Genomic DNA, 25,083 nt, shown 5'->3' with positions numbered 1-25,083 from the left:
TCCAAGAGAGCAGCTGATGCTCGCTATATTTAAAACTCCCTTTAACCAGCAACTTTACAGAGAATTGCACAATCTGAGTAAAAAACAAGTTAACCTAGATAAAAATATATTATTGCCATCTACAACTTCAACACTAAAATGAGCACCAAAAATTTGGGCCATCAATACATAACCTGCTACATCAAGGCTCAAACAAGGAACCCAAACCTTATCATAGTACCTCTTCACTAGATATTGCAACCTCCTTCAATACCTACTTCATAGAAAATATTTAGTCCCTAAGATCTCTTCACCCTCATTCAGTGCTTCTACCAACCCCTTAATAACATCCAGTCCTAGTAATTCTGAAAACAACAGTTTACACCAAAACCAGCATTCTCTGTCCACCATAACAATACCACTTATTTTACTCCCCGCCCACCCAGTATCCCCATCTGAACCTAATTTACCCTCTATATCCATTGGTAGCAACTTCAGCTAGGACCTGTCTCCACATCCATGATAAAAAAAAAAAAAAACTTCTACTTAAACTCATACCTTGCAACAATGAAGCTGACAACCGCCCATCTGAATACTTAAAGATAACTGTCAATGCCATAGCATACCCAGTCTCTATCCTTATCAATATATCAATATCTGAATACTATATGCTCTTATTATAGAAACAAAATCCTATATTATCCCTCTTCATAAAGGTGGAAACTCGGCTGATCTCTCTAACTTTCAGCCTATTGCAATATTAACTCCTGTTTCAAAAATTCTTGAAACATGTATTCATAAACAACTCTTCCTCTGTCTTCTACAAGAACATCTCTTAACATCCATGCAACATGTCTTCTGCCCCACACATAGTACAACTTCTGCCCTCCTATCATTCACTGACACCATGAACAAATACAGGGACTTGGGCAAACTTGTTTCCTCCTTGTTTCTTGACTTGTCAAGAGCTTTCATTACAGTCTCTCACCTTAAACTCCTGAATAAACTGTCTCCACTTGTACTATCCCCTTCTTAATTATTGTTGTTTAATAGATGTTTAACTGACTGACCCCAGTCTGTGAAATGGCAGAATACTCTCTCTGCATAGCTGCAAGTCTCCAGTGGTATACCCCAGGACTCTATTCTTGGCTCCCTCCTCTTTAATATCTTTATCAATCACCTGTATACCTCCATAGGCCCAGCCTATCTTATACAATATGCTGATAACTATACACTTATATGTTCACTAATAACTTGCCTCACTTCCTCCATATCATGCAAGGAGCTGTTTCCTCAGTTGAGAAACAGCTCCATAATAACCAGCTACTACTCAGCCCTAAAAACAAAGTTATTGCTATTTTATTTTTTGACGATAAAGCAAATTTCAAAATTGCTTCACTAAACAAAACTGAAATTGAAGTAGTCTCCTATACAAAACATATTGGGGTGTTATAGATGATAACCTTAAATTTGACTTGTATGTTCAAAATAACATAACAAAAACTCACCAAAAATTAGGAATGCTGTACTGGCATAAAAACGTCCTTGGCAACACCACCAAAACCACTCTTGCCACTACCTTCTTCCATCGCTCTTATACAGTGCACCCATCCTAAGCAATCTAAATGCTACAGTTAAAAATAAGCTGGAGGCATGCTGTAATAAGGCTGCAAAATTTGCCACCAACAGACAGTACTGCAGACACCACTGTATTGCCCTTAAGGCTTTGCATTGGCTCGCACTGCCTCACCACTTAGATTACATACAGCTTATCTCCACTCACAACATTATTCACAAAGCCAATGACTGCCCTGTTTTTATTCCTATTCTCCATTTCTATCACCCTAATAGACGACTCTGACGTATTGAACAACATCTTCTCAGCATATATAAACCCACAAATCCTCTGGCCAAACTCTCGACTCATACTATGGTGCTAAAAAGGGAATTCTATCCCTCCACAAATTAGAGTTACCTTTATCCTCCACAACTTCAAATAACAACTGAAAGGCTACCTAAATAAAACCTGTCTCTGCTCTTGCACTACCCGAGGTTGAACTAGTCCCTCCCTCCTTCCACCACCAGCATACTTTGACTATGTTCAGATGGAAGAAATTATTAAAATCTGTTTCTTACACAAAGATCAAATATATATTCTACCTAGGCTATATTATCAGTTACCGCTGCTCCAAAGAGTGTACTCATTGTGGTTAATGTCATCACTATAAACTGCAGCTTATGATTGTTTTATCTATTGACAACGTTCTTTTTTAATTTGTTATAGCTGTCCAAATATTTGCAGGATATATATATATATATATATATATATATATATATATATATATATATATATATAGGTTCATACTGTATGAGCCAAAGCTGAATTTGTACTTAGCTAACATGTCACTGTATTAGGCTTTGTAATAACTTCATTTAACTGTAACTATATTATGCCAATGTGAAGCTTTTTTCCTCAAGTCTCCACTGAAAATGCGATATTATCCCAGTCAGATTTTCCAGGTAAACAAATGTAAAATAAAAAATAAAATGAAAATTTAAGAAAATTAATTAATCAAGCATCCTCCAAACCAATACTAATTGATTTACTGCACATCAGCAAGTGCATCAGAACTACTCGGTCTAGGTATCTAAACCTCTTCTACAACATCAACAGAATGGTTTGGAGTGACAAGTATGTCTCACAGAGGATATCACTGCTCTGGGATAGACTCCCATCAACATTAAACAAAGTTCATCCCTGTCCATATTCAAGCACAACTTGGATGTAAGGATAAGAAACAGAAAACCTTCCACAGGACTGCCCCCTGAGCTACTAATGGACAGAGGCAGCTCCTGAATTATTTATTCCATGCATGGGTCCCGTCAAGTTATCTGTGGTATGATCCCATTTATTTTCATTAGGGGTAATATATAATTATTAACCACGGGATGGGTAAGGCCAATCTCTAACCAAATGGAAAAGGTTAATACCAGCACAAAAAGAGAAAATGGCTAGGCTTAAAATGACACTCAAAAGCAACTTGTCTAGTACTTACCTATGAAGCTATAAAATAAATGAATGAATGATGCACACTGAATGGATACTTATGGACATACATGCAGAAAGAGATATTTTAGCTAGCATATTGAGAAATACTCAATGCAGTATCAGAGAAGAAGCCATTGAGTAGATAATGCAATAGAATATTACTGTACAGCATCAGAAAGTAACTGTTCAGGCTATTTAAACATTTATGATGTTTACCAGGGTAATGTTTTCACTTCAGATAACAGTAAGCCTGCTTGTTAGGTACTGAATATCAAGCAGACTTGTGACATGTGGAATTTGTTTTAAAATGGAACAGAGGTATTATATGAGGCAAACTGTGATGCATTTACCATTTTAATAACTAACATGATGTGTTACCTATGAGCTCACCTGTGAGATCAGGTAGTGTACTGATGATATGTAGTACTGAATTCAAACACAAACGCATGCACTCCCAAGCCAGATGTGGCTTCTGCTCTCAGATGGATACTTAGATTGGACAGTGGGATCTCGCTTGAGAGTCTCTGAGCTATGTTTCAGTCACTAGTTGCTAGAATATTTTTATGAGCAGCCCTTCTCTGTGGAAATCTTTTTCTTACTGTGTTTGGGATTTAAACCCAGTGGAAACCCTTAAGCCTTAATTAACAATTTTATTTGAAGCTGCATTTGCTTATTGCTGAATGTTGCTTTAATGTTTGTTTATGTCATTTATTTATGGCATGCCCTCATTTATTTTTCAAGATCACTATAACGTAGTATGGTACTTGAGAGAGTACAACAAGAATAAATTCCAACTACACTTTGCTTTATCATGATTAAGCCTTGTCAGAGGTCCCCATACAATTCATCATGTTCAGATTGCCTCTGAGTTAACACCTGTACACATAGCTCCAGAAGGAAAGGCATTTTCATCCACATACAGCTAATCCATGAGGAACTCCTACAAGGCAAGTTATTGCACCTAGAGAATTATCCGCACTGTAACAAAAAGAATGTCAAGCATGGTAAAAGAGATGTGTATACTCTGTAAGTCAAGTGGTTAAACATTCACTTTGTCAAACAATGGTAGACATTTTATTAGATGGATAGGGCACTCTTTATCTCAAGAAGATGAATTAAAATTTTATAAACTGAAAAAAATGGTACCATTTCTAATATTTAACATGATAACAAATCTGCGTTAATATGGCTCTGTTTTAATTTGTTTAATTTGAGCATATTGATAGGTAGTGCCAATGATTTTTTTTTCTTGTGTTATGAAACTTCTAATGTATAGGATGTGGTAATAACCTAAAAAGACTCACAGCTTCCTGGAGTTACTGCTTGGAGCAATTCAAAACCACAGACGTACCATTCATTAATACTGTAAATCATAGATACTAGACAAGATGAAGCAGATAATATAATACAACAAAAATGTCTATGAATAATACTTCTTTCTTATCTGATATACTAGTTACTTTCAGACTACTTCAGGAAACATGCAATGTTCCAGCTGATGTGCAACTGAGGCCATTAAGTTAACTGAGACAAACCAAGTCTATTAAGTTAGCTGACACAGACAGAATCGTTCACTGATGGCTATTTCCAGCAGGTGAACATTATTTACACGGTCAAAGCATTCACTGAAAAAAGTCAAAACCCTGGCATTTGCAGCTTCCCAGTCTAAACCATCACCTAGTAGAAAAAGTCTAGTTGGGATTTATTTTTGTTTACTCTCTCAAATACCATAGTACATTATTATGATCTTGAAAATAAATGATGGCATGCTATTGTTAAAATATACATATTAACTGAAAAAGATGGGCAAAGAACAAAAAAGATTAAAAATGTTAATGATGACTCAAATCTAGATTATTTATCTGTAATGAAGGGTGACCATCATCAAGTGCAGCTAGCCATTCTACTAGCCTATAACTCTAATGATACTATACAGAAAGAGATTTCTTGAATTCCAAATAATCCCATTCAGTCTTTCCTTTGTCCCATTTATACCCCCACCCCTCACTTTTCATGAATTGTTTAGAGTGCTTTTTCTGTGTGAGATCTTCCTATGATTCTTGAAGTCTAACTGATTTAAAGCTCACATAAGACTTTCAAAAAATAATGTCAGGCTTTAAACTCTCCACCTATGGACCTTGCATTGATCATTCATGCACTGGCATATTCCTGCCTAAACTACTGTAATGTCAGCCTTGTGCTGGTGGATTATGATCTACTGTAGCTAAATCATCTGCAGAATTTTGTAGCCAGGCTTGTGGCAGAGGCTTCTCAATGCAATCTTATTCTCAAGATCTGCTCTGATAACCAGTTGCTACCAGGTCTCTGTTTAAGGGCTTCTATTTAGCATTTCATTACTTACAAAATGTATGTCTTATCTGCTGAAGGAGTTCCTGGTCCTATACCACCCAGCTTGCCATCTAAAATGATAAGGAGGGGATCTGCTGGTTGATTGTAGGATTAATCCCTTGACATTGGATAGGATATCATTTGCCAGCCTAGCTCTAGTCTTGTTAAAATCAAATTCCTTCCTTGATAATCTCATGAGGTTCCATGACCTCCTTTAGAAGGTCCCTAAAATTCTTGCTTTTTTCTGTATAATTTTTGCCTCCTGTTTTTTAGTGGAGTATTTAGATCCTTATAGGCATTTTGTTCATAATTCTTACCTTGATTTTATTTTCTTTTTAAATCTCATGTGATGGTTTGGTGTTTTATGTGTTCATGTCCGTTACCTTGTTACATGTGTTTTTTAGCACATAACTATATACATACATGCGCACACAGACATCATTTTATACTACACATCATAAAGTCAGTCAACACTTGTAAAATAACAATGTGAAATATTTTGAAACGACGCATTCAGTTTAGGATTGCATGAACTTCTTTTTCCTTAACTCAATGACTTTGGTACTCTCTCAGCCTTTGAACTTTTACCTTTCCAGCTTGGCCAAGTAATGCTGACTGACATTTACCATATTATGTTACAGTAGCAGTGCCTTTTGAAGTCTGTACACAATTTAGTAGATTAGTACAGTCTTACAACATACAATTTGCCATGTTATACAATCCCACAGAACACATTGTGATATGTACTGTACAGTTATTGTCTGAAGGACTTGCTTTACCCAATTACACTTCTCACTAGTAAGATAATAGTATATATGGATTCATCCAGGATGACGTGCTGTCTACAAGGTGGGATAAGCTGGAGTCTGTGAACTCAGGACACAGCTGTCACTTCACAGCCTTATGCATACTGAGGAAAAGAATAACAATTGCATTTTGATTACAGATCATTTGAACAAATTCCACGGTAGAAAATAAAAAAAGGCAACTCTAACAAAGACATATGAAACAATGTATGAGCCATGTTTCTGGTAAATAAGTATCTACACAACTAGCATTTATGACCATGACAAAAGAGATATATAGAATTATGCATGTGGTTGTTTTCTTAAAAGGATTTTCTCATATATACATTGCAGTGTTCCATGCCATATACAATCTAAGGATGAAACTGATGCACAGGATAATGCCAATTTATTATGAAAGTCATATTCTTATGAATGAAAGAGCTAAATAAATCCTTGTCCTTGCTCCTGCAATGTTTTGGATGCCCTTTGTTAGTTATTGGTAATCATTTTGGTACACTTTCCATGTCCACTGAGCACTTTCTGGAGTTAGCATCTGGTCATGCATACTATTAGTCTGCTACTTTAACTTTATTGTTATATATAGGCCTTTCCCTGGCCAATATACTAGCTGTCCCAGTAAAACAAGCAACTCAAGCCTTGGTTTACTTGTTAAATTCAAACTCAATTAAATATAATGATGACAGTTTTGAAAACCCTCTGTTATTATAGCTGTTCGAAGCAAGAAATATCAGTGCCATGATGTGGATTCAAGCCTTGGTCAACGAAACTTCCAATGCCAAATTAATCTAGGTAACTTGAAAAACTGAGAGTAAGCTAACAGTTGTCCTTTTCTTGACAGTGTTAAGGAGTTAGGTAAGGGACCCAAGCAAGTATAGCAGCTGCATCTAGCAGATAAGAGTTTTAGCTGCCTGAGTGACTGATACTTCACAAAAGTGTGGCTTTGCACTAACATGAGGTAGTGAACATGTACAGAACAACTTTAGAAGATGTTGAACTTCCTCACTGAACCCAGAAAAGTAATATAAATCAAAGAGAGACCTAACATGATCATCAAACTCCCTTCCACAAACTTTGGATCTGCCTGCTAAAATCTGATGCTCAACTGGTGTCACGCAGTTATAGGATCTACTAACAGGCACATTTCAGCCAGAGGGCAGAGGTCAACCCAGTCAGAGTTAGAGCTTTAAGTACAGATTCAGCCTTGCAATTGCAACTGAACTGAGGTACAATGCATGCCAGCAGGAAAAGAGTAACAATCCCTAAGATCACATAAAAAATGATTTCTAACAAAAGTAATTACTGCAAATATATATATATATATGTATGTAGGTAGTCTCTTACACCGAATGGACACAAGACAGACATCCAAAGTGTCGACATTAAAATGTTGACAAATGCAGTATCAGCACATATCGCATATGCTTTGAGGATTACCCTGGAGCAGGCTAAACCAAATAAAATTGTTTTTGCCCCCCTGCACTCCCACACCCCTTGTTCGTTTTTTTATATATATATATATATATATATATATATATATATATATATATATATATATATATATATATGAAGTCTGAAATTGCAAAATCCCTGGGGTAAGGGAATATTCCCCTACTTAGACATTATCAAGCTTATGAACATGTTGACTATGTTCCTGTCGACCACATGGTGTTGACCAAACACACTTTAATCTTGTAACTGGTTGACCAAAGGTAAGCTACGTGAACACTGGCTCAAGCTGATTACTACTGTTGTATGACACAAAGGCACAAATGAGAAAGAGGGGTTGTGGATGCATGTAAGCATGTATATACATATATATATATATATATATATATATATATATATATATATATATATATATATATATATATGAATGTATAACTGGCTAAGCTCTTGCACTTCACCAGGCTAGACCCTCCACTATGTTAGATCCTACACCACCTTAACTATCTCACACCTCAATAGGAACAGATAGGTCTATATTCTATTACTGTAGAAATACATACAATATAATAACATATATTGTTATGGTTTAGACCACAATAACCTTTAAGAAGTTGTTGGTTTACACATGACTCCCTCCAGCAATGACTGAGGTCATTATATATATATATATATATATATATATCTTTAGACTAATGAAGCTATTACCGTAAGATTTCTCTGTTTTTACTTATTGTGACTGCTGTGTATGAATATACTGCTATTAATTATGACTCACTGCATTTTGTATCTAAATATACTGCGTAGTTTTAGTTACATGTTATTCATATGTGTGGAGCTCTTCTCCCTGGACCTCCACTGAAAATGGACCTGAGTCCAGTGGACTATCCCGGTTAACAAATGTAAAATAAAATAAAATAAAAAAAAAAAAATATATATATATATATATATATATATATATATATATATATATATATATGTATAGAAAGAGAGAGAGAAAGAGAGACATAGATATAGATGGGTCTACCATCCCATTTCACTGACTTTCATTTCACTGAGATCAAATCACCTAAATTTCACAAGACTGACAACTCACCTTTAATCCCATTTCACTGAGATCAACCCCAGGATTCATGAAGCTTGCACCAGGCGCACACATAGCGTAGGCGTTATAATGCCAAATATGGCCGCTGAGCGATTCAGGTGCAATCCAATTCCACGTGCATTACCGGCGTACGCCACATCTGCGCAGCCCCTGGCGTAGGTATGCAAATCACCCCATGTGCAGTGTTGCACCATGCAAATGAAGGCATATAGTGATTCATGAAGTAGTGCAGGCGTAGCGTAAGCCCACGGAAATGTAAACCAAAAAACACGGTTTACATTTTCCCAAACATAACATTGGAGCTATGGAAGAGGGCCAGACCCAGGTATCACAACGTGAACATATGCCAATGGCGAAATACACAGCCAATGGCATAAGAAAAGATGCATAACGCATAAATAACAACATTTAATGTCATGTCCACAGTAACGCACAGCAGAACCACAGGGCATGTGTGCGGAAGCTGTAACATAAAGAAATAATATAAAAATGTGATAAAATCGCAACGTAATAGAAATCAGGTTTACAGCATAATACACAATGGTAGGCATGGAACACCACAACCAAGGTGCAAGGGTTGCTAAGGGCTTGCGATAGTGTTCGGCGTGGTAACTATGAATTAGTAGTCAATGCCATGCAAATGAGGCAGATAATACTGAAACGCAAATGTCCCACCGGATGAAGGTTGTACCATACGGTGCAGCGGTATAACACCGAGGAGTGGCTCAGAGGAGATACATGACATCAGCAGAGGGGTGTGCCACCATAGCACTAAGCACATTGGAGCATTGCAAATCTGGCCTGTCCGTTGCTAAGCAAAGCTGCAGAACAGGGGTGGGGAGGAATCGTTTAGCTGAGAGCACACATGGTGGCCAAAAGCGCATGTGTACGAGGATGAAAACGTGCCCGAAATCCAGTAATCAGATGCACGCGCCGCAAACAATAGCAGAAACAGGAAGGCAGGGGAAGAAAAGAAGGAAATGCGGAAGTAGGGTAATTGGAGTACTAATGAGCAATCAACACCAATCAACCCATGAAGGCCAATCGACAGCAGCTGACAAGTCCGCTTGCAGAAACCTGCAAAACAAGATAGGGGAGGCATGTGAATGCAAAGAAAGGAGGGGAGGTATTGGATTGCAAAGATAGGAGACCTGACACAGCAGAGCAAAGCAAACCGACAGCAGACCGGCAGTAGCGCACATAACGCAAGATACGCCAGGTCCAGGAAAGCACAAATGAAAGTAGGCTGCAGGATGCACGCCAGAAAATGGTAGGTGCAATGCGCAGAAATGTAAAGGGAAGGTCAACAGGTAATCCACGGCAGGCAAATGTAATTCAACACCAAAGGCACCACAATAGTAGTTCCGTCAGTAAAACACATAATGTAACCTGTAGCTACGAATGTACATACACACCCTATGACAACATTGGTGTTCACAGCACAATAGTATAAAGTGCGTAAGCAACCAACACACACCTGTGTATTCCCAAACACCGCACCATAGGTGTAAACACACGGGGAACTTTCTGCGATGAACTGTCTGCAAACAGCTACAGTTAACTTTGAACCTAACACCACTCTTACGTATTCAACTCCGGTACCACCTTTAACATTCCTATAAGAAAAGTGCAGTCCGGGTCTGAACTGTCTGCAAACAGCTACAGTTAACTTTGAACGTAACACCACTCTTACGTATTCAACTCCGGTACCACCTTTAACATTCCTATAAGAAAAGTGCAGTCCGGGTCTGAACTGTCTGCAAACAGCTACAGTTAACTTTGAACCTAACACCACTCTTACGTATTCAACTCCGGTACCACCTTTAACATTCCTATAAGAAAAGTGCAGTCCGGGTCTGAACTGTCTGCAAACAGCTACAGCTAACTTTGAACCTGACAGCACTCTTATGTATTCAACTCCGGTACCACCTTTAACATTCCTATAAGAAAAGTACAGTCCGGGTCTGAACTGTCTGCAAACAGCTACAGTTAACTTTGAACCTAACACCACTCTTACGTATTCAACTCCGGTACCACCTTTAACATTCCTATAAGAAAAGTGCAGTCCGGGTCTGAACTGTCTGCAAACAGCTACAGTTAACTTTGAACCTAACAGCACTCTTACGTATTTAACTCTGGTAATACCTTTAACATTCCTATAAGAAAAGTGCAGTCCGGGTCTGAACTGTCTGCAAACAGCTACAGTTAACTTTGAACCTAACACCACTCTTACGTATTCAACTCTGGTACCACCTTTAACATTCCTATAAGAAAAGTGCAGTCCGGGTCTGAACTGTCTGCAAACAGCTACAGTTAACTTTGAACCTGACAGCACTCTTACGTATTCAACTCCGGTACCACCTTTAACATTCCTATAAGAAAAGTGCAGTCCGGGTCTGAACTGTCTGCAAACAGCTACAGTTAACTTTGAACCTAACACCACTCTTACGTATTCAACTCCGGTACCACCTTTAACATTCCTATAAGAAAAGTGCAGTCCAGGTCTGAACTGTCTGCAAACAGCTACAGTTAACTTTGAACCTAACAGCACTCTTACGTATTTAACTCTGGTACTACCTTTAACATTCCTATAAGAAAAGTGCAGTCCGGGTCTGAACTGTCTGCAAACAGCTACAGTTAACTTTGAACCTAACACCACTCTTATGTATTCAACTCTGGTACCACCTTTAACATTCCTATAAGAAAAGTGCAGTCTGGGTCTGAACTGTCTGCAAACAGCTACAGTTAACTTTGAACCTAACACCACTCTTACGTATTCAACTCCGGTACCACCTTTAACATTCCTATAAGAAAAGTGCAGTCCGGGTCTAAACTGTCTGCAAACAGCTACAGTTAACTTTGAGTATGTGTCTAACTGTTTGAGCCAATCTTTATTTTCCCCTGGAGAGCACTGTGCTTTGGCTGTAAGCAGCCCCCCCCCACCACCACCACCACACACACACACACACCTTCCACTTTCTCTTATTCCCTTCTGTTAGCAAATAGTATCAATAACTGATCAATACTGTGTGTTTGTTTATTTAAACTATACCACAGTAGCCTACTGATACAAGGTTATCCTGGTTTTCCACCTGAGAAATTAAGACAAGACTTACAGTTTCAGAGCAGTCCTTGGTCAATTGTGATTGTTCTTAACACATACTTGTCTTGCTTTGGCTCATTAGCAGCAGTACAAAGAACTGCCTGCTCACACCCTTGTTCTCCCCTCCCCTTCCCTGTTTATTACCTTAAGACAATCCCAGAGTTAATAAATATTACCTGTGGCAGGCAACATTTGTAAAACTACAATCCACTCTGCTACAGGCTCCATGAAGGCTCAGTGTCTCTCCAGTAAGTGTTTTACAACTGTAAATGCCTATTTATGTTGAATTGTATTAGACATTTTACAACTGTATATGTTTATGTTGAATTTCAAGCCTGTACTCCAATCTGCTTACTTACACTATCAGACTATTTACCCCACTCATAGGACCAAAAACTGGGACTGGTTAGCCCGCTCCACTTAGCCCTCGCTTCACTCGGGCTCGCTTCCCCTCCCTGCCCCTTATCCCACCCGCCCCACTGTGTCTACATTTATAGCCACTAGCCCACCCCCCTACTTCTTCTCCAACCTACACAACTTCCTCTCCAATCCCCCCCCAACCACTTTACTGTTTAACCACTACTATTCCTCTGAAGCACATTGACCCCACCCATTGATGACATATAACATGTCTATAAATAATTATAAACTCCTTCCTCTTATCTTACCACTCTTAATTCTGCCATACTTTCTTACTAGCTATGAAAATCTCACATTCATAGGTTTCTCTTATCCAAAATGCCAAACCAAGACTCCCCTACCTCCACTGATCATGGAACTTGCCCACTACTACACTACCCCAAAATTATAAATTCCAACCACTTGCTTCTAAAAAACCCACTCCAATCAACACCAAAATCCAAATATGAACTAAAACTACTATTCAAAGTTATTAGACTACTAGCGTATCTAAGAAAAAACATAACCAAAGATGGGGACATCCATCATAATCCAGGCCCAATCTTAACTCAAAATCCTACCAGCCCACCACTCTCCCACCGACTGGTCAACTCCCTCCTAATATGCCACTTAAACATTAGAAGCCTAAACAATAAGATACATAGCCTGCATGCTGTACTAGCCACATACCTCCCCAACATAATGTGTCTATCTGAAACATGGCTCCGGCCATCAACCAACGACAATGAGATCCTGCCTCCTGGTTACAATATACTTAGGGCAGATAGAGTAAGGAAAAGAGGAGGTGGAATAGCCGTCTTATATAATAGCACACTTAACATCATAACTAACCCTATTCAACCACCCCAGGTCTCTAACGCTGAAATACTAGCTCTAAAAATTCTACTAAATAATCATAAGGGCATTAATCTAATTGTCACCTATATTCCCCCTGGGAACAATGTAGAAACACTAGAGGTCATTCTACATTGGATAACCAACAACTACCCTCAAGAAACCATTGTCCAGGGCGATGTTAATATTGACTGGAACCAATGCACAGCACAGTCCAACCCCATCCCTGTTAACCTACATGGATTCTCTCAGATAATATCATCTACCACACGTACAGGTAACAATAACCAAAAAGAGAGTATACTAGACTGGATACTCACCAACAGTCATCCCCAGAACTATATGTCTGGAACTCTCCCTAATGATCTTAGTGATCACCTGCTCACATACATCATGAAAGACAAAATTAATTGTACAAGCTTACCTATTTATAGGTCTATCAGATCCAAGAAAAACTTTGACCCAACTAAATTTCAACTTGAACTCAAATCATGTAACTGGACAAAACTAAAGTTCTTTCCCCTTGATGAGGCAGTGTCATCATTTAACAATTCATTCCTTACTATACTTGACTCGCATGCCCCTAAACGCTCAGTAAGAATTAAAACTCAACTAGCACCCTGGCTAACAACAGACACCAAAACCAAAATAACAACTAGAGACAAAGCGTGGGATAAATGGTGCACTACCAAACTACCCCTAGATCGTATCAAATTCCAACAACTTAGAAATGAGACTAAAAAAGCCATCATACTAGATAAGAAAAATTACTTCTACAATCTGCAACATAAACATCAGAATAACCCTCAAAAGTACTGGGCAGGCATAAATAAACTTCTCCAACCAGGCAAATCCACTACTCCAACCCCAGGAACATTATCTGACAAGAGCCAAGAAGATATAGCCAATTCATTCAATACTTTCTTCACAGAAACCATCCAGTCATTAGCTAACCAACTTTCTCCTCCCCACACTTCTATAAACACTATACCCGACTCACCACTTTCTTTTAACTTCCAGCCAGTGTCCACATCCTTTATCAGATCTCTTTTGAAAAAACTGAAGCCAACCACCCTTTCAGCCGATCTTCTGCCGGCTGAATACCTGCAAATTGCTGCAGATGTCGTAGCCTACCCTATCTCAATCCTAATTAACAGAACCATAACCGAGGCCTCAATCCCCTCAATTTGGAAAATATCCTATGTTATTCCACTCCACAAAGGAGGTTCATCCACAGAACTATCCAACTATAGACTTATAGCCATACTATCACCAGTTGCCAAAATTATGGAAAAGTGCATGCACAACCAACTAATGCTCTATCTAACCCAAAATAAACTACTCACAGACTCTCAACATGGATTCAGACCCCATCATAGTACAACCACTGCCCTCCTCTCTTTTACTGAAAACATTAATCTTAACCGTAATAATAAAAAAAATCCTCCACTCTCTTCCTGGACCTATCGAAAGCCTTCGATATGGTAAACCATGAGTTACTTCTATATACTTTAAAAACCCTGTATCTAGATACTCCAGCCCTTGACTGGTTTCAAGCTTACCTCACTGGGAGACAACAAGCAGTAATGTGACAAAACAAGCTCTCCTGCCTACTACCAAATACCATAGGAGTTCCTCAAGGTTCCATATTAGGACCTCTCCTCTTTTCAGTCTTCATAAACGACATCCAAACAGTCATCCCTGAAGCCATCTGCATTCAATATGCAGATGACTCGACTATAATATGTTCCAATGCCTCTCTTGCAAATCTACTAACTACCACCCAACATAGCTTCACCAATGTCGAAAACTGGCTTGCCAACCATCTCCTGATCTTAAATCCAAACAAAACCAAGTTACTTCTCTTCTACCCAACCAATAGATCTCCGACTGAAAACTTCACTATAAAATCCAATAATGGGACCATCATCTCCCCAGACACCTATACAAAGCTATTAGGAGTAAACATTGACAATAAACTCAGATTTGATATACATATCAACCAAGCCATTAAGTCAGTCAACAAGAAACTTGGGACCCTATATAGAATTAAAGCCTTCCTTACCCCGAATGCCAGGGCAGCCACAGACCGTTCACACCTTCTCTCTACCCTACTATATGCCTCTCCTGTCCTCACTCACCTTAACAAATCTGATCTGGCCAAGCTCTCATCCTGCTATAATCACATTGCCAGGTTCGTTACAGGCCTACCCTACAGAACACACCACTGTACTAACCTGAAAAAGCTTGGATGGATAGAATTCCCACACCTTCTTCACAAGTCCCAACTCATAGAGGCCTTCAAAATCCTTAAACAACCTGAGAATACCCCAGCACTAAAAAACTTAATGACTCCCTACTCCAATCTAAGCTGCCTTCGCTCAGCAAACAGACTCCTTGTCCAAACAACTAAATCTCTCAACCTAGGTGGTGACGCCAACACCACTGGTAAAATATGGAACTCTCTCCCAAATAACATCACGCTTGCAACTTCTCTAAGTCAATTCAAAAATAGTCTAAAACTCCACTTCAAGTCACACTGGCTATGTCCTTGCTCAAACCCAGACTAGCTCTGTGCCATTAACTAAAACATAAACAACTAGCTAAGATGATAAGTACTTTGTATACTGTGATAAAGAAATATGTATCCTGTCTAACTCTATGTCATTATACTGCCTACCGTCCTTGCTAATATGTTATTAATGTTACATTTGTAGTAATCTCAGAAATAGTAATGGCAGTCTTGTACTTGTATGTAAATAGCCTATGTTTTTGTTAAGTTCTTTCAGCTCATTTACTGTACCTAATTATCAATGTAACTCTGTTGGAGCTTTTCTCCCCGGGCCTCCACTGAAAAAGGACATGTATCCAGTTGGACCATCCCGGTTAACAAATATAAAATAAATAAATAAAATAAACTTTTAAAATGTACATGTTGGGAGCTGCCATAGCTGTGATTCATCAGCATGTGTTAGAGACTGACGGTGTTGTTGAGGATGATGCCGACAACCACCGCAGGCCTTGGAGGAGAAGGAGAGTGTTCAGACCAAGGGGAACTTACCAGGGGCTACATGACCTGGAGATAGTAGAGCATTACAGGGTGGACAGGGACATCTTACAGCAAATAGTGGAGCTGTGCCGGCCACGCCTGAGAACCAGAAACAACAGAGGGGAACCCATACCAGTGGACACGAAGGTATGTGTAAGCCTGCGAATACTGGCCACAGGTACCTTTCAAAGGCCAACTGGAGATATAATGGGTATCTCACAGGCATCAGCATCCAGGGTACTACACCAGTTCCTGGATGCCATGTTACCACATGCTAATGAGCAGATATACTTCCCCAGAACTCATGAGGAGTTGGCCAGCAATATGCGTCACTTCCACCGTGTGGCACAATACCCGGAGGTACTGGTTGCGATAGACTGCACGCACATACAAATCAAGTCACCACCCGGTGAGCAGGGTATGCGCTACAAAAACCGCAAGGGATTCCACTCCATCAACTGCCAGGTCGTGTGCAATGCCCAGGGCATTATCATGGATGTGTGTGCTGGCAGCCCTGGAAGCTACCATGACTCCCATATCTGGCATGCCTCACAGCTGTATCAGGTATTTGTCAGGGGGGACATCCCACATGGCCATCTTGTGGGGGATGCTGGCTATGCACTGGAGCCATGGATGATGACTCCCATCAGAAATTCACACACACCCATGCAAGAACGCCATAATGAGGCACACGCACAAACCAGAATCATCATAGAGCGTGTGTTCGGGATGCTGAAATCACAGTTCCGGTGCTTGGATACATCTGGTACTCTCCAGGCATGTGTGCCCACATCATCATAGTATGTGCCATGCTACATAATATGATCCTGCGGAAGCAGCTGCAGCAGGGACAAAATGGTGAAGGCCCTCATAGCCCACCGCAATTGCCAAGGCCAGTACAGGCACAGAGGGATTCAGACCATGAACACACTGTGCCAGCCCCAGTAGGCAGATGGAGGCGTGCCCAATATGCCTACGCCTTGGCAAAGAAGGAACGTATAGCACATACTCTGACCGTGTAGGCCCCTATGGACTGACACCTCTCCACCTGCACACACAGTAAAATGTATGGCACACAAACATGACCACCTGTAAATTGTAATGTATAGGTGGCCCAATGTGTGACTCCTACATAGGCAGCCCTCAAACATTGTAAACACAACAGCCAGTGCAACACGGAATGCCAACACCTGAACAGTACATGAGTCTTACAGCATATGGTGGTGCTGTGTGCCTGTCACGTTCCCCGCCAGATATATATATATATATATATATATATATATATATATATATATATATATATATATATATATATATGTACACATATGCATATATATGATACAGATAGAAAGGGCAATAGAGGGATATATGGTGATATAGATGGATTCAGCGATATCTGAAAATATAATAGATAGTCCAACGACATTCATAACATCATAGAGGTACAAATAAATAGGATTCCACCAACCATGGAATGTGTAACATACCAACATGCGTAACCACGAGGCCGAAAGACCGATAGAACACAGTACTGGAACAGTACATCCGCGAGTAATAGTATGATGATATGAAGGGATGGTTAGTCACCGTTGACGGTGTCGCGGTCCACGTAGGTACTGTGTTCAACTGTGTCTGTGAGTGCCATAGTCTGTGTAAGTGTGCGTCGAGGGTGCCGTGTGTGTTTCTGTGTGACTGTAATGTGTGTGTGTGTCTGCAACATGTGCATGTTGGTGCCAAGTCAGAGGCAGACCAGTATGGTAGGTGTGGGTATAGCTAGACGTAGGCATACGGTTACTACCTGTACCACAGTAGGAGGGACATCCCCACCCTGGGCAGGTGTGTCCTGACATAAAACAGTACAAAGGGCAAATGTCCGAGATGGTAGGACATGTCCCATATATTATGTAACAGGCGTATTTAATAGTTATGCCTGTATGTAAGAAACTTAAATGTTACATGCAACATGATAAGTATCCAAAGTCACACAACAATAGATATGTAGTGAGGATAAAAGTATGTGCTACCTGTGTACTGACCGTGGCCACGTGTTGGCCTGTAAACACCGCTTTGTGTCCCGCAAGTGTCCAAAAATGACCATATGATAAGGTGGCAACCCATGGCAAACAGGCTCTTTTAACAACACAATCACAATGACTGCAAATATCTGGGACAGAAATACAAGGGATAGCCATCATCTACACATATCCCCTGATATATCGCTGCACTTACGGAGGTATGCAAGTAGCAAGCTCACCTGCAGATGATATAGAAACCAATTAACAACGGCCCAGCATACAATCCCGTAACATAAGTCTACTAACTGTTAGCTCTCTAATCAGGGACGGAGCCCACACACATATATACGGATTATGTAGAAATGCAAGGCCCAAAAACCGTATATGTTACGTACAACCACCGACATCCCCCACACTATAAACTATAGCAATACAAACTGTAATAGCAGCACAAACATCCAGTCAGTCAATTACATCTGCAGAACCCTCAACATACCGTGTGAGAGACACAATTAAAGGCGACATGCAAAATTGCAGGTGTTGTATAATGGAACAAACAGCCATGTTACAGGTATTGATTGCAATACTCCGTTATCAGACGTCGGGATGACAGGTACACCCACATGTTGAACCAAATACTCTACCTGTCACACACAATCCACAGGGGACATGAATCCAAAATATACTTGTCTCCATGCATAGCAGTTGCAGTTACTCATAACAAAACATAATACAGACCGTCTCCCCGAAGGTAGGGCAAATAGGCAACGCCCAAGTGGAGAATCCAATTATACCCCACTGTCACCGCGTAATTGGCGAATGGAGTAGCTGCACAGCTGATATGCAAGTAATTAGTCACTCAGGAACACCAATTGGTGGGAAGAATCCATGTTTCAGGTATCAACGTATATAAGGATGACTTGCCAGACATTCAAACTGTATGCTCATACCGAAAAACAGTAGAAACACTGTGAGAGAGATAGAAACGAAACACTGTAACGACGACAAGGTATGTAGAACGCCCAATATGTAAGGTTATGTATAGCATGATCTGTATTCATTAGTTTTACTGTATGTATAGCCTGGTTTGCATTAATTAAATGTGTCCGCAATGCATAAAGTGGGGAAAGGTATTTATGTAGTGATGTCTTGCTGAGCATACTAATGCTTGTAGAATCTGTGCGTCCAGCAGTGGGACACAAGGTACATAGCACAGACACCAGAAGGGATGCTACATGAGGCCATTAAACAGAACAATGCCATACAACCCGCCATCAGTGGTAGGGTATGTCCAATAAGGACGTGCCATAGCAGGGGATAGTATATGTTGATCTACTGTCACAGCACGCATGTGTATGGGCAAATAACATTAGTGACATATGTAAGGTGGTCCCGCTGAGCAAGTATGCTTTGCATTATGGGATACTATGCGAAATATGTGTAATGTATAGTATTATAGGTAGATATGACAGATATTCAACACAGCATAACAGGCATAACATGCATACCACAGGTATCGTCTATTGGTATGTACAATAACAGGATACATATGGCCTGTAGGTATGGGACATAGTAATATCATGATAGCTAATCTAAATGGTAGGGCTACCAAGTAACCATGCACAAAGGACAAGTAATAGCTGCACAGGTGCATAGTGGGGTACTATGCAGTCTGTCAAGTCCATGTGTAAGCACAACTACAGTGTTCACACTAGTGGCACCTCTCCAGGGTAGTGCCCTGTGAAGAGCAGAGCCAGGCATCACCTGCACCACTGCACAGTACAGCCACTGCAGTGATCCCAGGCCTACATGTGTCTCCCAACCACCAAGGGAGGTATCACATGAACAGTGCTACGGATTGTCCCTGCGTGATGTACTGAGGACTTATGTTCCACAGCATGGTGAGTGTCCAGTTTTGGAATGTAACCTAGAAGCACATCCCACTCATTGTGGCGTGTGTGCACATATCCATGAGCATGTTGCTCACAGTGGCCTCTGCTTATGTTGCGTATGAGGAGTATATCCATCAATAATGTTGTGGACATGGGCCCTGTCTGATCAGCAGAGGTCACCCCTGAGTATGTAGTATGCAAATGTGTACAGATGTGGTGTCCGTAGTGCAGCCGCATATGGAAACTGTCGGAGCTCAGTAAACATCATGGTGTGTTAATGTTGTGGCATGTAAAGCTGTAGCTGTTGTGTAAGGTACACCCTAAATGGGGTGGTGTACCCTTGAATGTGTGTAGATGTCTTGTGTTCAGAGGTACAATGGGTGCCTATGTACCAGTTACACACCCAGTACAGATAGGTGTGGCCACGTAGGAGGATATCCATGCCACAGTGGCAATACGGTAACCACAGGAGTGGGTGCGACATATGTGTGTACTGCAAATATGTACAATGTGATATGTATGTAGGGGACCACCATCCATGTGATAGTCAGTGGGTGAATGGTGTAATGCAAAGGTGATGTGCATGCACCTTGTGTCATGCAACTTGATGCCATGATAGTCATATTATGTATCTGTCACAGCGACATCCGTATGGTTGGAGTCAGTATCAGCTGGTGGAGCAATCATGGCGCTTGGTATGTAGGGGTTCTAAAGCCAGGTAGGGAATGTTCCCTGTGCCAGCCTGTTCCACAGGGAAGCATATACTTAACATGAAGGGTCCTATGACTGAGGACTATGGTATGCCAAAGTACCTGACATGTAGTAGGTACTATGGTATGCTGGCCTCACTGTGTGTTCTGTCCATGAGCCACATAGCATAACATCTTGAGACACAGGGTACGATGTGAGGTGATGTGTATGTTGTCAATACCAGAATGGGGAATGGTGCTGAAAGGCAATGAGAGGACAATGTAGGATATGTGGACTCCCGTACCATCAACAACTGCCCTGGTAACTGTATGAAAGGAGTCCACCATGTGTAGGAGCCATGCTCTGGCCTTAACAAGCCCGACCTGGGTGGCAGCAGAGGACGGGAGACCAACAATGTCTCTGAGAATGACGTCCTTGATGATGTGCCCCATACCCACGCAGAACAGTCCAGTCAGGTGTGTAGGACTATAGTCCCACTCGTGCAATGCGGTGCCACCTGTGTGTAGTGCGATAAATGCTGCTGTGTGCCATTCAGGGTCTACAATGTCTGAAACAAGGCTATTACCGAATATTGTGGCCTAGTGGTGAGACATGTAATTCGGAGGTTGGTGGACATCACAGCCTGGGACGTTGGAAGGTGACATGGGGCCAGTGTCCCAGGACACATAGAGTGTAGGTCAGTACTGTGTAGGTGTGGCCACAAGGACACCACAATGTTCATGTATGGATTGCAGCCCTGTAGTGAGTGAGAGGGTGTACTGTCAGCATTGAATCCATCCTCCAGCATGTTGCCAACAATACCTGGGTCTGCAATGTTCCTGAGTGACTGTTGTATGTGACAGCAGATGTGGGTGTTGCCATCGAATACTGATATACCACCATAATGCCTGGTGGCAGGCCCCGGAATGTGTGGCAGTCATGTTTACGTAGCTAGTCTGGGAGTATGTGATGAGGGACCCTGTGGCCCCACCACGGCTGACCAGTGAGCCACCCACGCATGGGAATGTACACCACTGTGCAACAGCCTACACCTGTTGTTGTACATCATATGTCCATGGAATATGACCACCAGAGTGGCGTCTGTTATCTGGTGTGTACCATCATGGCTCTGTGTGGAATAGCATGATCCATGCAGTTGTGTACATGCTAATTAAGTGCACTGGGGTATGTGCCAGCATTTGTATGTGCATTGTCCATCTGCACAGGTGTCATGATGTTAACAACCGCTGTCAGCAGACATCTGTAGTAGGTGTAGTAGTACACATGTACTGTGTATGCTGTGATGGGTGTGTTTCCGAGTTGTGGCTAACACGGTAGATTAGCATATGTTCGGAATCCACCAATGAGGGGATAACCCCAGGTGTGTAACACCAGTCACATTGTGGTAGTGTTCATGCCAAGGGTAATGTAGGTCTTGGAGGTGGTGTGTATGTGTTGATCCAGCAGAGTGGAGGGTATGACTCATGGATGTGTCGGTACATGAGTGGCTATCCCAGTGAAGTGTGGGGTAGTGTCAGTCTCACATCAGTAGTAGCCAAGACCCACTGTCCACTATACCACCATAGAAGGTATGTTACCCGTGGGGTATGATGTTGACTCTGTCACTTGTTACAATGTGTATAGCAGTCCCGGACACAGTTAGCTGCATGTGGAGCACCTCTGATGCATTGTGCTAAGCAACTTGCCAGGATGTGTGCAAAACATAGTGGGATATGGGTACCCCTCAGCTGTGGGTGTGCCGGTCCAGGTATGTGCCTGGAAGGTATGGTCCATCTATAACCTGTCATTGCAGGTGTGCTCTGCAGAGCCTACAGGCAGGTCCCAGTCACTGCAGAGATGTTAGAGTGGTGCATTATATGGTGTGCCTTGCCTGCGTGCGTCACTGGGGAAGATGCAAGCAATGTGTCACATGACCCTATGTCGCGCATGCCAGTTATCGCCCTGCCGGTGACAGTTATTGGAAGCTGTGCTGGACAGGCAGTATAGAAGCAGCAAGAGCCTAGCATGTGAGCTGTACTCCCAGGGCCGACAGGTGCAAGTCATCTGTGCCACAGCATTGCGTTTGACCAGGACAGTCATAGCGGACAGATACCACATGCCTGTGGAATGACAATAGGAGCATAGGCAACTGTTGCAGTGACACAGTTGGTCAATGCACAGTGGTATCATGTCCGGACGAATGCAAAATGCTCCCCAGGGCTAGGCCCACACCCTCAGGGCTATAAGACTGGAGCTATTGCATGTCCCTGCACACGTAGTCTGTGAAGTGGCATCACAGGGCAGTCACACTAACATATCATACCTGGTGAGGTGTGGCATGGGTGCATAGGTTATGTTGCAGAAGCAGTTACCCGACAGCAAGATGTAAGCGACTAACGCCTTGTGTAGCCTGCTGTGTGGAACTGCAGTGTGACACCCTACAGAGTCAGCTATGACTGGTGTGTTGTGAATGTTATAACACACTATTGGCTGTATGTGGTGGGCACACATGAGTCTGTGGGCTATAAGCTGGTAATGTTGTCTTCCATAATGGGAGCTACCTCTGGTGCCTACAGTGAGTATGGAGACGTACTGCACAGGTTGTCCTCGTAGGTGTGGCCAGTGTTGTAGATTATGTGAGACTATGTGATGGGTGGGGTGTGTTGCGAATGTTACACATCCCCAAATGACTGTCAGGTGCAGTCAGGGTTGGCGACAGCATTACCCCCAGCCATAGCTGTCAGCCTCCTGTCCCCAAAATGAGGAACATTAGCCCTCATACAGTGTGATAAATGGGCGAAACGTGGAACACTTACAACTGGCTTACTAACAGCGTCAACTAGGAAGGGCATATGATGGCTAAAATAGGCTGGTCTTACATATAAAACAGATATTCCAATGAATTAATATGATTCTCATCTATCTAGCCATGGCTAGCAGGTAAACTATGTACAACAATGAATGTGTGATGTACCCTTCCAATGTGGAACCTTGAGGAACATGCACCTTTTGGAACCCCAAATGAGGTACATTCCCCGTAATTAGGTACACCTGAGAGCTATGGGCCCAGCATGGCTGCAGACGTGCATCCCCCACAGGCTGTAGTGCCGTATGTTGGGAAGTGAGCATTGAATGTGTACATGAGATAATTGCTCTATTGCCACATGTACGACATATCCCTCATATAGACAGGCAGTAGCACTGATATGTGACAGTTGGACATGCCTGCATATACAACCATGTCCCACAGGATATGTGCGTTACGTGTGTACAACAGCTGTCGTAACTTAAGCAAGCTGGGAAGTGTAGGACAGCCAGTGTACCTGTGGGAAATGGAGTGGAATGGGCACTATAGTAATCAGTAGCTCATGACATGCTCACATGTTCTGAACAAGTGCCTAGCATGACCATACAATACAGATAGGGTGTTGGATAATATCAACCCACAAGAGGTGATGACAGTCATTTAGGGTGGCACTGCACTATAACCCTGCTGAGTATGGTGTGCATGTCCATGAACCATTAGCACTGCAGATGTTAGCAGTACAGATGTTCAAGATAGCACTGATATCTGATTACAAATACCTTTGCATGTCACAGGTGTGTTCCACCAGTGGCCTGTTGATAGACCCACAACTACAAAAGGTGCAAGAGTGACATGTGCACAGCACATCTGTGCCAGATACAGTAGAACAGGGTTAATGTGTCATACCCCACCGTCATTGTAGCCCATACCACACAGACAAATGTTAGGCATCTGTGTATGTAAGGCTGTGAATGGCCATGACCTATCAGTTTAGCTGTGTCAGTGTTGTGAACAACATACAGAATTTGCTGTGTGTGTGAGGTGTGTCACATATGTGCACAGTCTGATGGATGATACCAGCAGTGTCACCGCTAGGTGAACATCCCTGTACCCATAAACTGCTACCTAGGCTGTGGTCAACATTATGGACACTGTGTAAGGGATGGTGCTGTGCAGTGCACCCCTGACATGGTGACATCTCCAGGCCCCTTAGGTAGTCATCTGAGGTACCCATGTCATGTCAGGGTGCCATCCATGAGCATGGAGATCACTGGCCAGGCATATACAGCACTGTGGTGACCAATATTGGATCACATACCACCTGTAAGGGGTAATGGCTATGCATGGATGTGCGATAACAGCCTTCACAATCCGCACCTCCACTATGCAGCATGCCATCTACCTTGCAGAAGAACATTTGCTACACCATGATGATGGACATGCTACATGTCCATATCCTGATCTATATGACATATGTCATGGACAGCCACCGTTCCAATACTAGGATCGCCACAGGCTGGACAGATCCTTGTGCCATATA

The sequence above is a fragment of the Protopterus annectens genome, chromosome 5.part0, assembly GCF_019279795.1.
Source record: "Protopterus annectens isolate FY-2018-M chromosome 5.part0, PAN1.0, whole genome shotgun sequence".
NCBI classification, from domain to species: Eukaryota; Metazoa; Chordata; order Ceratodontiformes; family Protopteridae; genus Protopterus; species Protopterus annectens.
The sequence above is the reverse complement of the archived record's forward strand: the minus strand, read 5'-3'. Positions refer to the sequence as shown.